Source organism: Oryza brachyantha, chromosome 12 (assembly GCF_000231095.2).
Source record: "Oryza brachyantha chromosome 12, ObraRS2, whole genome shotgun sequence".
NCBI lineage: Eukaryota > Viridiplantae > Streptophyta > Magnoliopsida > Poales > Poaceae > Oryza > Oryza brachyantha.
Genome location: NC_023174.2, coordinates 7,887,484 through 7,900,351, shown reverse-complemented (window position 1 = coordinate 7,900,351; position 12,868 = coordinate 7,887,484).

Genomic DNA, 12,868 nt, shown 5'->3' with positions numbered 1-12,868 from the left:
GTAAAAAATATGATAAAGAACATTTCTGTTCGATGTAGCATTTGATGAATCGAAGTAGCTGATACTATGTTTTCCAGTATTGTTTACGTTACGTTTTTTATGTTTAATTTAGGCAAATGTGTAATTTTCTAAGTGACATCATAAAAACGTGACGATGCTTGTAGACACTAAAAATTATGTAATTTGCTATCAGATACTATGGGCAATATTTTATAATATATCCATTCAAAGCAAGGATAGAAAATTTAATAAATGCCGCAATTTCTCCTGTAGTCAATTTCTTCAAATGAGATGATGTTGCACAAGGTTACAGGAGGCTCTCGTCCTCTTTTTCCTACCGTAGGATCGAACAAGTTCAACAAACATATTAGGGAAAAGAGATGATCTTGACGGAACCTGTCGCACCGTTTCTATGCCAGCGATTAGATCGTCGGAACACAGGAAAAACACCAGCAGATGAAAGCAGATGATGTAGATTGAGCAATCTCGCCTTTATTGCATAAACTAGTATTTACAAAGTGTACCAACAACACTCCTCTCAAAATTATCGATATAGAATCAAAAACTAAGCTTTTAATTTTCTAATTTTAATCTCACCAAAAGCACACCGGGAGCATACCCCTTACTACTTATTTATATCGAGAAATCTATCTCTAACTTGTATACGTGAGAATAGGATTACAAGAGATAGAAACCTAATTAAATACAACTAAGTATCTATCATATATAAACCAACCGTACCTGTCTGGTTATGCAAATCCAGACCTCGAATACTGAGCCTTCCATATACCTATACCTAGTCAGTTAGAACCTGGTTTCTCTCGTACAAATCTAGACCTACAACTTCCTTTACAACTTGAAACCTCCTTCCCTATACAAATAAGTACATGAGTATATCATTTATCCGGGTATCCCACAACAGTCCCATGGAGTCCTACATAGTCACAAAAATCTTCCTCGTAGATTCTTGATCATCAAAAACATCTTCACGCAACATCTTGAACATCTCCCAAATACACTCTCTCCAAAATTATAGAGGCTATGAAGGGCTCCAGAAAAAGAAAAAGAAAATAGCAGGTGTAAAGAACTCAAAATTCCCAAAAGTTTTATTCGTAATATTATTTGATTTTAGTGTCCTATGTTTATTTCCACGATAATTTGAAGGCTTTTCTCTGATTTTATTTTTCTCGCAAAATATTTTACTTTCCTAAATTCGTTGAAGAGTTTTAGAATTTCTAGAAGTCAACTAATAACTCTTTTGTTGCAAATTCTTGTAAAAGTTTTCCATTTCAAAATCCCTTTAATCTTTACAAAATTTCTAGTTTTTACAGTCTTGGCTGGTTGGCCCCCGAATCTTCCTTTCTCCCAGCCTAGCCAACCGACCAGGCCAGCCCAGTCAGCCCAATCCACCATCCATCCATCCATCGATCCGCAGCAGCCACTACCCCTGTTCCCAGTTGAGGTCACCATCGCTGGTTTTCCTGGCCAGCCACCCCCGTCGCAGACATGTCGGCTTTGCCACCGTCTCTCGGGGCCAGTCACCGCCACCAGTTTCCCTAGCCACCGGCTGTCGCTGCCGCCCTATCACCAAAACTGTCGCCGACCATCATTTTGCCGCCGCCAAAACCAACATCGTCGCCGACTTGTCATCGCTGCACACCCGCTTCCATCTGCAGATGACGCTGAAAATAACAACAACGATCACACACGTAGGTCTAGGAGTCGTTTCTCAGAATGCTCTAGTGCAGGACCTAATTCTTAGATTTACGTGGACGTGCCAATCAGTTTGTTCCTGCAACTGACAAGATGAACGGTAAAATAAGCCGATCGGCCATCGAGCTGATAGGTAACTAATAATCCATCTGATGGAATGTTGATGCTGCAATGGTTAGCCGATAGGATGAATATCGGTTATAAAAAGCTTGGATCGACTAGAAACTTGATAGAAATAGACTTGAATTACATATTAGACCAACGTAATCCGCCAAGTTACTTATTAATCTTAGCTGATCGGACGAACCCCTATAACCAGATCGAACCAAACGTATCAGACTTAACCAAGACAGTATGCAGTGGAGTACGATATGATTATAGGAAATATAAAGATCGATAAGGCTAATAAATAAACCAATGAATTACTTGGAATAAACAATGAATAATGAGTCGATGCAACATAAATAACTACCGATCTAACTAAATTAAGTCGATTGGTATAGAGATAATGCGGTAAGGCAATCAGCTACTCTATTGATATGATAAGCATGTAGATCGACAAAGATTATCGGCTATAAACGATTGACAAGTGACCAAGATCTATAAAATATCTAGCCTAGATTGCTAAGAATAATCATAGAAGATCGGACCCAACCGAGACAGTTCAAGATTACGCATAGCAATGTCAAGCTAGATACTAAACAGATCTCGATTGCTATCAAGCCAATGAGCCGATGACTGATAACTTAGTGGCTGGTACTCCGATAAAACAATGAACAAAATACATCAAATGATATAAACCATCTGATAAACACAATCTACTAGATCGGACCTAATTGAGACAGTATTAGATTAAATATGTCAAATAGCAAATATCAAACCAACGTAGATCGCTCAAAGTGGTTGACCAGATCAACTCAAAACACGAAAGTGGTCTAAGCTGAAACTGATACGATAATTAGCAATTACACAACCAGATTAGAAGATCGGACTGAACCAAGACAATTCTAATCTAGCTGATATGATTACCTTGGCCTGGCGAAACGTAGGACTTACCCCTCCGCCGGAGATCGAAGTGCTATAGCCCTGCGTTAGGTGCCAAGTTCCACCGGAGTTGAAACCTCAGTTAGGAGGGTGGCGATGCGCCGAGAGTAATTGATCTAAATTAAGATGTAGACGATTTGCAATGACCCTGAGGACACATATTTATACCCTCGGGTGGATGCTAGTCCGTGTTGGACACGACATATGACTCCTAATAGATAAAAAAGAAATAACAAACTCCTATGTAGATTCTATCTCTTAACACATGAGCCCTGATCGGACTCTAGCTCTCTTAAAGATAAAGGAAAAATCTAAACTAACTCTAATTAACAGATAAAATTAAATTACACGGACTCTGATTATTCTCGAATCTATCTGTAACATTCTAGGCCCAATCGGACTCTATTCCTTATCCGATCCAGACTCCATCGGCTGAATCCGAGTCGTATTCCGCCTGGTTTTCTATCCGATTGCCCTATTTCCTATCTGATTCGGACTTTAATCACAGTTTAATCTCCAACGACAATTATCCAAATTCTGGCGTTAACACCATCCCCTATAAATACCCCTCCCCTCCCACTATCCAAACTCGCCCCAGATCGAGCTCCAGAGCTCTCCTTCTTCCTCTGCTCGGAGCTCTCCGAGCCATCGCCGCTTTTGCCTCTCCTCGCCTCGCCACACCACGCCCTGCCTCTGCCTTTTCGCTCTTCCTCCGTTGCCCGCTGCTGTAGTGTTGAGTTATGATCCAAATTCGTTTGTGCTCATATAATGGTCGATTTCGACGCCCTACATGTCTAAGGATCGGGGCCGTGCACTCGAGGACGCCTAGGGGTGTGGGGGCGGAGCCACCGCGGGTTGGATTCTAGGGTTTCACCTTATATATACTTCTTGTAAACCGCCATGGAGCATTGTAACTTCATCCCGATATAGTGAAGATATTTGCTGGTTGGCGTCCATGGTTTTTTCTCTCCTGCTTTAGGAGGGTTTTCCACCTTAAATCTCATGTCTTCTTTGATTGATCTATTGTGTTCGTCGTTTATTTGCCGATCGTTTTCTAACAAGTGGTTTCAGAGCTTGTTCTCACATTAGGGTTCCGCGATGGCATCGATGAAGTATGATCTACCATTGCTAGACTACAAGACAAGATTCTCGCTCTGGCAAGTTAAGATGCGGGCTAGTCTAGCGTAATCTTCGAATCATGATGAGGCGCTGGAAAGCTTCGGCAAGAGGAAGGATGAATGGACCACTGAAGAGAAGCGGCGGGATCATAAGGCTCTAGCGCTGATTCAACTTCATCTATCTAATAATATTTTGTAAGAAGTGTTGTAGGAACAAACTACTTCAGAACTTTGGTTGAAACTGGAATCGATATGCATGTCTAAGGATTTAACCAGCAAGATGCATATGTGAAAGTGCATCTAACCCCTAACTGAAGTTTTGGATGATTAATGACAGTGCTAGCCAAGCATGTGTGCGCTAATGAGCTGTGATTGCAGAGAAGTTTAAGGATCAATTCGTTTGAAGGATTACGCGACTTAATTGATGCTTGTGTGACCCGGAGCGATGGTTCTATGAAGACGAAGGGGCTCGAAGAAGATTTTATTTTTTTTGTCTTGAGTCATAGGAACTCCGTACTATTAAGAGGGGTCACCAGAAGCTAAGCATGCATCCAAGAGTGGTTAGGGTTGAGTCGAAGTCGAGCGGAGGCTCGCTGTTGTTTTTCGCAAGCAGAAGGGACCGGATGGTCCGGACTTTTGTCCGGACAGTCCGGTGGGAGGACGGTCCGAACCTTGGTCCGGCCTTGCTCGGAGTGGTTGAGTTAAGTGTCGGCTGGACGGTCCGGTCCCCTAACCGGACAGTCCGGTTAGGTTTCTTTTCCAACGGCTAAGTGATGTCTGCCAACCTATAAAAGGGGCTCTTGAGATCTAGCTGTGGGAGAGGCTTTTTGTTCGAGTTTTCTAGTTGCTAGGGCAAGTTTAGCTCCTCTCAAGCCTCCCACTAACCCAATACACCTCCTAGAGAGATTAATCATTGGATCATGTCTTAGAGAGAGTGTTAAGGTTAGTGAGTGATAGAGTGTTCATTTTCGGGCATTGATGGATGCATGTGGAGTTAAGGTGGCCTATTACTCATGGAGATTGATCTCCTAGACGGATAGGCGTCGCCCGCGAGCCTCCGATTCGTGTGGATCGCCCGCAGCAAGTTGTGAAGGTTGGTGCCTAACCTCTGCAAGGGAATAGGTAAGATTGATAGTGGATTCTTGTGCTTTCTCATAGAAGGTTGCATGGTAGAGAGAATTGCAATCTAGGGCTAGGAAAGCCGCCTTGATCTTGACCTTGGTGGTCGATTGAAGGGGTTGCTAGTCCCTAGTTCTGAATTCGGAGACCCGTGTTGGCCTTGTGGGAGGAAGCTAAGAGAGGGAAAGGATCGAGAGAGATCCCGCTCGCAGGAGCGCCTCAACGGAGAGTAGGATCGAAAGATCTGAACTTCGGGATAAATCTCTCGTGTCTTTATTGTTATGATTTCGTGTTTTGTTTGTTCCTGCGATCGTTCCGCTGTTTTATTCCACACACAATCACATCACGTTCCTAGGAACATCACTGAAAAGGTAGACTGTCAAGTCTGCATTTTTCACTGACCGGACGGTCCGGTGTTCTAACCAGGACGGTCCGCCCAGAGCTCTCGGCCCAACCCGAGAGTGCCGACCGGACGGTCCGGCCCCTGTACTGACCGCTGCGATTTGAAAGAATTTTCAGGACACCTATTCTAGGTTGTCTCTCTAGGACTTTAATTGGTATCAGAGCATATTCTTCTGAAAGGCTTAAAAGCTTGAAGTGATCCAAGATGGGAGACAAGACTAGCAATGTTTCCAACAACAACAACCATAAAGATGAAGATGGTGGAGAAGGCTCTACCAAAAAGGGAGCCTCTATTGAGTTTGATTACTCTAAACTCAATACTTCATCATCTAACATTTCTATCTCTTCTGGCCGTGCACCTTCCTTTGATGGTATGGGGCATGGAAACATAAAATGAGACTTCATCTAACCTCCTTGCATCCAAGTGTTTGGAAAGTTGTGTGCACAGGTATGAAGGATATGCCGGAAGATGAAAAAGATCTCACTCCGGCGCAAGAGCTCCTCATCCACCGCAATGCTCAAGTGGCAAGCGTGATTCTCAACTCCTTGAGCCCAGAGGAATTCAACAAGGTTGATCAACTTGATGAAGCCAAGGAGATTTGGGACACGCTCCGCATTGCTCATGAAGGATCAAGAGGGGTTTGAGAATCCAAGATTGAACTTCTTGAAGGGAAGCTAGGGAGGTTCGTGATGGAAGATGACGAAACACCTCAAGAGATGTATGACCGGATGATGGTCATAGTGAACAAGATCCGTGGCCTTGGGAGTGAAGACATGACGGATCATGTGGTGGTGAAGCGCTTGCTCCGGGCAATTTCACCAATAAGTCCTACCTTGGTGACTTTGATCCGTGAGTCAAGCGGTTTCAAGAGAATGACTCCAAGTGACGTGCTCTCAAGGATCATCTCACATGAACTCTTGGAGGAAGAAGCCAAGGAAGTTAAGAAATACGCCACAAATGCCGCCCAAGCCAAGAACAAGGAGATTGCATTCAAGGCAAAGAAGACTAGCTCCAAGCTTCAAGAAGAGAGCTCAAGTGACTCGGAGAGTGAGGATGAAGAACTCGCTCTCTTGGTTCACAAATTCAAGAAATTCCAAGAGCTATGGGAGAAAGGATGAGGATCGGTACAAGAGGCAATCCAAGAAAACATGCTATGAGTGCAAGGAGTTTGGGCACTTTATAGCGGATTGCCCCAAGCTCGCTAAGAACAAGAAGGGCAAGGGCAAGACCAAGTATTTTAAGAAAAGGCCCGAGAGAGCTCACATTGGTGAAGAGTGGTTCTCAAGCGACAATGAGAGCGACAAAGAGGAGGAGCCCAAGTCAAGCGACACCAAGAGCAAAGGCGTCGCTACCATGGCCATATCGTCATCAAGCACGGAGCGGCTCTTCTCCAACTTGAGCGACGACGACGGTGATCATACGTCATTGTGCCTCATGGCGCAAGGGCGCAAGGTATATCTAGCTCCCAAGCATCATGTTGACTCTAGTGATGATGATGATATAGACCATGATAATGATGATGCTTTGCTTAGAAATTTTAACAAACCCGCTCTCATTCATATCGCTAAACTCATGAAAGTGCTAGAAGAAAAGGAAGGATCTTTCGAGAGGCAAGAGAATCTCCTTATTCAAGGGAGGATAAAAAATGACTCTCTTGAAAAGGTCCTCGCCGGAAAGGATGAAAAGTTGGTTGATTTGTCTAAGGAGCTCACGCTAGCAAATCAAACCATAACCAATCTTAAGGATGTAAATGAAATCCTTGAGGACACTATTGTGTCCATGAATGTGAGGCACAATGGTTTGAGAATGAAATTGACAATCTTAAACACAACCTCTCCAACTCTAAGGACAACACAATAGTCAATACTATTCTTGATTGTGAGAAATGCAAACTATTGACTTAAGTGTTGTTGAGACTAACAATACAGCTCTCAAAGAGTTGAAGAAAGAAAATGAGAGGTTGGAGACCTTGGTAAAGTTTGGATGAATTCGAACTTACCAATCCAAGGATGCTCTCTTCAAGACAATCACCTCGTATAACAACAAGGATAAGAGGGGTCTGGGATATTCCCCCGACTCAAATGCAAGCCCAAAAAGAGTAATGATCAATGGTAAACCATGTGTTGCATTTGTGAAGGAAAGAGAGTCAACTGCTGAAGAGGACGCAAAAATCAGCCTGAGGACAGATAGTCCAAACAGGGCCGGACAGTCCTGCCTGAGTCCTCTGTTCAACAGAGAAGGTAGGCCGGATGGTCCGGCCAGGCCCGGACGGTCTGGTCCGGCCCCTCTGTTCAACAGAGCCCCTCTGTTCAACAGAGAGGGCAGACCAGACAGTCTGGTCTGGGTCGGTCAGTCCGGTCAGACTTCTCCGTCTGGCAGAAGGGTCCGGCTGGACGGTCCGGTCCCAAGGATCGGACGGTCTGACTTGAGCTGTCTGTCTGGCAGAGAGTACCAGCCAGACAGTCTGGTCCTATTAGCCGGACAGTCCGACCCCAGCTGAGCAGAAAGGTTGACTTTGAGCTCTCCTCAGTTCATGAGGATCCAATTCGAGTCAGGCTTATCTATGGCTCTCATGTGATCATGAAGGACAACCGTGGACGTGTGGTTGCTATCTTCATTAGATCAAGTCAAGAGAAGCGAAGGCCAAGCATATGGATCCCAAAGGAGTTGATCACTATTGTTAAGGGACCCAAACTTAAACATGTTTGGGTACCTAAATTGCATGCTTGACCTATTTCTTGTAGGCATACTCCTCCGGTGGCTCGAGTTAGGTGATCGATAACGGATGCACTAATCATATGACCGGAGAAAGGAGTGTGTTTATCTCATTCGACGAGAATAGAGGAAATTGCGACGACATTATCTTTGGAGATGACAACAAAGGAAATGTAATGGGCTTAGGTAAAATTGCTATCTCCAAAGACAATTCTCTCTCAAATGTCCTTCTCGTCAAAGAACATCATGACGACTACAAGACCATTGGAGTTATTGCACATGGACCACTTCGAACCAATAGCTTATCTAAGCTTGGGAGGTAACAAACACGGTCTAGTAATTGTTAATGACTTTTCTTGCTTCACTTGGGTCTTCTTTCTCTATGACAAGAGCGAAACTCAAGAAATCTTCAAGAAATTTGTGAAGAGAGCACAAAATGAGTTTGAAGTGAAGATAAAAAGAGTTCGGAGTGATAACGGAGGAGAATTCAAGAATACCCAAGTTGAAGAGTTTCTTGATGAAGAGGGAATCAAGCACGAGTTCTCCACTCCATATGATCCTCCTCAAAATGGGATTGTAGAGAGGAAGAACCGGACACTTATCGAGATGGCTCGGACAATGTTTGATGAGTACAAGACTCCGGATGTCTTTTGGGCCAAAGCCGTCAAAACCGTGTGCCACTCCCTCAACCGTTTATACCTCCACAAGCTTCTCAAGAAAACTGCATATGAACTTCTAATCGGTAAAAAACCAAACGTATCCTACTTTCATGTCTTTGGTTGCAAATGTTTCATTCTTAGCAAAAGGCCTAGATCATCTAAGTTTGTATCCAAAGTAGATGAAGATTTTCTATTAGGATATGAGGCAAACGCACGTGCCTATCGGGTCTTCAACAAAACCATCGGTATTGTTGAAGTCTCAAGGGATGTGACGTTTGATGAAACTAATGGCTCTCAAGTAGAGCAAGTTGAAGTGAATGATGCAGGAATTAGAATTTCACGGGAGGATATAGACAACAAGGCTGTTGGTGATGTAAGACCCCGGGAGGTTGAGGGGGAGCAAGATAAAGAACGAGATGTTCAACAAGAATCCTCAACCGAAGATGATCCCGTACTAGTTGATGATGATGGTGGCAATAAAAACCTTAGGGATGGGATTGATGTCGTGGGCGCATGTGAGCAAGAATCAACTCCGGCCCCCACGGTGCACTATCCTCAAATTCATCAAACAGTACAAAGGGATCACCCGGTGGACAACATCATTGGTGATATGAGGAAAGGGGTAACGACTCGATCCCGAATTGCAAGTTTTTGTGAAAATTACTCGTTTGTCTCATCTTTGGAACCAGTGAAAGTGGAAGACGCACTTGGAGACCCGGATTGGGTAATGGCCATGCAAGAAGAGCTCAACAACTTCAAAAGAAATGAAGTGTGGTCTCTAGTGGAAAGGCCCAAGCAAAATGTCATCGGGACCAAGTGGGTTTTCCGGAACAAGTAAGATGAGCATGGGGTCGTCACAAGAAACAAAGCATGATTAGTGGCCTAAGGTTTCACTCAAGTCGAAGGACTTGACTTCGGTGAAACCTTTGCACCGGTTGCCCGCCTTGAGTCCATTCGCATTTTATTAGCTTATGCCGCTAACTATGATTTTAAGTTATACCAAATGGATGTCAACAGCGCCTTTCTCAATGGACCAATCTCCGAATTGGTATATGTGGAGCAACTGCTAGGCTTCGAAGATCCAAAGCACCCCTACGACGTCTACAAGCTACACAAGGCTCTATATGGGCTCAAGCAAGCACCAAGGGCATGGTATGAGTGTTTTCGTGATTTTCTAACCAAGAACGGTTTTGAAATCGGGAAGGCTGACACTACTCTCTTCACCAAGAAATTTAAGAATGACTTGTTTGTATGCCAAATTTATGTCGACGACATAATATTTGGCTCAACTAATGTTTCATTTAGTGAAGAGTTTAGTACGATCATGACCAAAAGGTTTGAGATGTCCATGATGGGAGAATTGAAGTTCTTCCTCGGCTTGCAAGTTAGGCAACTCAAGGATGGCACGTTCATTTCGCAAACAAAGTATCTAAAAGATGTCCTCAAAAAGTTTGACATGGACGGCGCCAAACCCATCAAGACGCCAATGCCTATAAATGGACACCTCGACCTTGATGTAAATGGTAAGGAGATAGATATCAAGGTATATCGCTCAATCATCGGCTCCTTCCTTTATCTTTGCGCATCTAGGCCCGACATAATGCTTAGTGTATGCATGTGTGCTCGCTTTCAAGCTGCTCCAAAAGAATGTCATTTAGTGGCCGTTGAGAGAATCTTGAGGTATTTGGTTCACACTCCAAACCTAGGGCTTTGGTATCCGAAAGGATGCAATTTTGAGCTAGTGGGCTACTCCGACTCGGATTATGCCGGGTGTAAGGTTGATAGAAAAGGTATCACAGGGACTTGTCAATTCCTTAGGCGGTCTCTAGTCTCATGGTCATCCAAGAAACAAAATTCCATAGCCTTATCCACCGCCGAAGCCGAATATATAGCTGCTGGTGCGTGTTGTGCCCAACTCCTATGGATGAAACAAACTCTCCAAGAATTTTGGATACACCATGACTAGGATCCCCCTCCTTTGTGACAATGAGAGTGCTATCAAAATAGCCAACAACCCAGTCCAACACTCAAGAACCAAACATATCGATATACGACACCATTTCTTGAGGGACCATGAAACCAAAGGAGACATTTTTATAACCCATGTGAGAACCGAACACCAACTAGCCGACATCTTCACCAAGCCCTTAGATGAGAAAAAGTTTTGTGAGTTGAGAAATGAACTAAATATCTTGGATTCTAGCAACATTGCATGAAAAACGGCTTGACTTTTCAAATAGTTAAGTCAATTTCATACACATGTTAGAACAACATGAGTCTTCGTATTTCTAGAGGTCAATTCTTAAATAGAATTGGTTTTAAATACCAAGAGTAAGGCTCAAACATTCCCAAGCAAAATTTCAAAATTCTTGTTTTTCAAACTTGTTTGCGAAAATTGTTGAGTGCTTTGCGAAAACTTGATTTCTAGATTGCGAAAATGGTTGTTGACTTGAGAATCATAGTTTTGTACTGATTGCTTGATCTGATTCTCAAATTGAATAGCCAAATTTTCTTAGAGTCAGTTTCGCTTTAGCCTCTTTTACTTCCACCCGAGTCCAGTCTAGACCGGACAATCCGCCTCTAGCCGGATGGTCCGGCCGGCAACTCCCTTAACTGCCCCCAGGCCGAGCAGAGAGAGAAAATCTCCCTCATTTCCTCTCTCCCTCAAACCCTAACTCCCTCTCACCCCATAGAGACGATTTTGGGTTTGCACCGTCGAAAAGGCTTCGGATTCCACGTTTTTCACTGCATTGGTGGTGAGGAACTCGCCCCCGAACGCGGAATCGACATTCTCCAACTCCAGTCATGGATTCAGAGAAGAGACAGAAGGCTCGTCAGGAGCTCTCTATAGAGACAGACAATGAGGAATCCCCTCCGGTTTAGTTGCCAAGAGGGAAATGACAAAAGGGAAGAAAGTAGCAACAAAAGGGGGGAGGCAAGCGGGCTGCTATCCGCAAGCGTTCCACGGGGATTGTGATTGAGTCTCCACCACATCCCCGCACTCGCTCTCAAGCCGGAAGAGAGACCGCTTCTCCTATCTCTCCCTCATCCCCTCCTGCAAAGAGCAAGAAGGCCAAGAAAGCTAAATAGTCAAAGAAATCAAAGAAGCAAAAGGGGAAGGAAACAACTGGTGGTAGCTCCTCTCAGACCCCTCGTCGTGAGTCGAGCGGCCGCCCACTTGAGCTACAAAAAAGGAGGGTTGTGGTTACTTGCAGCTTGTTTGGGACTCCCCAAAAGAGCTTTGATTACATGAGGTGCATGGGGAAGACTAGAATTGATCGACTGAAGGCACCAGAACAACAATACCTGTGTGAAGCAGATTATAGGTTCAAGACTAGAATTGATGGACTGGTATAACTCGGTTTTTCTTGGCAGAACCAACTCTTTGACAGAGATGAAGTTGATAGACTGGGACTATCTGCAAGCCTCTAGCAGCCCAGTGGCAAAGCAAGTGATTAAGATGTGCGTCAACAAGGATGTCGGTGGCATCATGTGCTTAGAGAATGATTGGAATGAGGAATTGATTGGTCAGTTCTTCGCCGCTGTGTTCTTTGAGGAAACAGAGGATGGGGCTGAGCAGTAGATGAGGTGTTTGACAGAGGGATATGAGTACTCAATTACCATGTCCTAGTTTGCTGCTATCTTGGGACTCGATGCGCTTGATCTGAACAAGCCCAGCATTCACACAGAGTCTCCAATGTCTTCAGAGGTGGTTCGCACCTTGTATGCAGACCGGATGCCAGCAGGGGCACTTGGCTCGACCAAGGGGCTCCTTCCTCATTATGATCTGTTATTCAAGCTTTTGAAGACTGCTATTTCGCCTAAGAGCGGCGACAAGACAACCCTTACCTCTAGGCACCATACCTTGCTGTTGCGCATGAGGGAGAATGCACCTCCTTTTGGCATCATGAAGTATATCTGGTATGAGCTGCAGTAGATCATCCTGGATGCCTCCCGTGGACTTGCATATTCTTCATACCTGCATCTGATGATTGAGATAGTCACTGGTCTGCGTTTTGTAGCTGATTGTGCTCACCGCAGTTACAAGTCCATTCTCCCCAAAGTCAGCAAAGCGAAAGCAAAGTCCAGTGCCTGAC